The sequence below is a fragment of the Anneissia japonica genome, unplaced genomic scaffold (assembly GCF_011630105.1).
Source record: "Anneissia japonica isolate Jap-2015-1 unplaced genomic scaffold, ASM1163010v1 scaffold1005_len2656397_cov198, whole genome shotgun sequence".
Classification (NCBI taxonomy): domain Eukaryota; kingdom Metazoa; phylum Echinodermata; class Crinoidea; order Comatulida; family Comatulidae; genus Anneissia; species Anneissia japonica.
This window is the reverse complement of record NW_022683792.1, coordinates 304,268-306,627: the sequence shown is the minus strand read 5'-3', so window position 1 is coordinate 306,627 and position 2,360 is coordinate 304,268.

Sequence of the window (2,360 nt, the reverse complement as noted above, 5' to 3'; positions counted from 1 at the left end):
AAAAGCACTATCTATTTCCTTACATTCCAAAAAGGAGGATTTTGGATGCTGCAAAGCAGATTGATCACAAAATCAGAAGCATGATCTCAAACATCAGAACCCAGCTTTCATTGTTTAAAACTGTCGGGGCCCCATTGAATGAAATTACGGTATTATAGTTTATATTATTTTTTTTAAAACTACAATGTCGGGGCCCATCGCGCCTGGGGCCTGGCGCTCTCCCCCTACCACCTCCGTCAGCGCCCGAGCATGACGCCACTGATGTAACAACTGTTGATTGTAGAAACCCCAAAAACGAACGGCGCTTCAGAAAATACAGTGCAAGTATACCAATTATTCTGGCAAACTTCATATCATATCGCGTTGTTTGTGTTTTGAGTTAACTTAATTTTTTTTTTGAAGTTTTTTTTTTAATATTTTGACCAGGCCTCCTACTATAGTATATAGAGGCCTAGTCCAAGACGGTAGTTGCTAAATACAACGGGTTCAGCCGAGGGGGCGTGGCTCGTATACGGTGACGTCATGTATAATTATGCCGTCTACAAAAACATCACACTAACACTGTTTAGGAAGGCGAGCAGGCCAGGGTTGCCATTTTGCCTTTTTGACGGCCAGATTCCTCAAATTTGGCCGTATAAACATTTGCCTGGCCGTAACGTTTGAAAAGTCACGGCCAAACTATATTTGGCCGAATTTGGCCGAATTTTTGAATTTACATTTTTTTTTCAATACAGGCCTAATATAACGGACTTGTTTTGGATTTGTTGTTTTTGTTAGCTTAAATTCTATATTTGATTCTAATCACAGTGGCGGGTTCAGGGGGGGGGGTCGTCCCCCACCCCCCTCTGTGAAGAAACGTAACAAAATACTATGGGTCCTGGCTTACAAAATTCATGCTAACTAGACGCGGATCCAGACCTTCGCCCACTTCGCCCAAGCGAAGGTCAGGGTGAGAATTCAAAAAAAAAGTTGACCATTTTTTCCAACAATCATACTTACTTTCCTTGACGCTTATTTTGAACCTTACCATTAGAAAAATGTTTTAAAATCCACACTCTCCTATACCTTACACTTTTAAACTGATTGTACTGTAGGCCCTACCAGAGAGAGAGGTACATTCCCAATACATTATGGTCTTCCACTTCTATAGCACATGATACAGTGCATAGCAAACGTTATGTAACCACTAATAATACTCAGGTCCAGTGGCGTAGGTATGGGTAGTGCAGTCAGTGCACAGCACTGGGGCCCGGGGCTATTGGGGGCTCATTCAATAGGTATAATTATCTAAAAATTTAACTTTATAAAAATCCTATTCAAACTTTAAAAGGACCCTTCAATAATATTAGGTTTTAGAGGCTATAGTTATTGATTATATTCATTACAATTTACCTATTAGGCCTACCTATTTCCCAAACGCTGCAAGTAAAAAAAAAACAAAAACAACAACAATACAAGCCCTTACGTATACGATGGACTAATATACTTTTTGAAATCACTTTTCTAAAGCAATACAATATCGTCACGCACATTCTGTGTTTGTGGTAGAGTATTTTAAAGTTGGTTCAACTATTATTGTGTACGTTTTCAAACACTTCAGATCATCATAACTTCATGAATACATTTTAGATTCAGTTCACTGCAAGTTCTATTATTGAATGGTAATTGTTATCATCGTGATGGAATAGACAATACCTGAATTTGCGTCAGGAGAATCAATTAGGGGCCTATATGTATTTTGCCCAACCTGCCGTGAAAATGTATTGAATACTCAGTGCGTGATTCACTAATACACTTTTTGAAATCACATTTCTAAAGCAATAAAATATCGTCACGCACATTTGTATTTGTGGTATTTTAAAGTTGGTTCAACTATTATTGTGTACGTTTTTAAACACTTCAGATCATCATAACATCATGAATACATTTTAGATTCACTTCACTGCAAGTAGGTCCATGACTGTTCTATTATTGAATGGTAATTGTTATTATCGTGATGGAATATACAATACCTGGATTTGCGCCAGGAGAATCAATTAGGGGGAGGGGGCTATATTCCTATATGTGTAATTTTCCCAACCAGTCGTGAAAATGTACTTATACTCAGTGAGTGTGAAAACACTTGCAAAATATATTTGCAAGTTGTTCTCCAGTGGGACTCGAACCCACATTCTCCAGATCACTAGCCTGGCATCATGCCCTTAGACCACCAAGCTTGCACCTGATGGCCAGGGTTTAATTCGAGCCAAAGTAAGCAGCGAGTACTATTTTTGCAAGTGTTTTCACATGTACTGAGTATTCAGTACATTTTCACGACGGGTTGGACACAATTCCACCTATATGTTCTATTGATGTTGTCA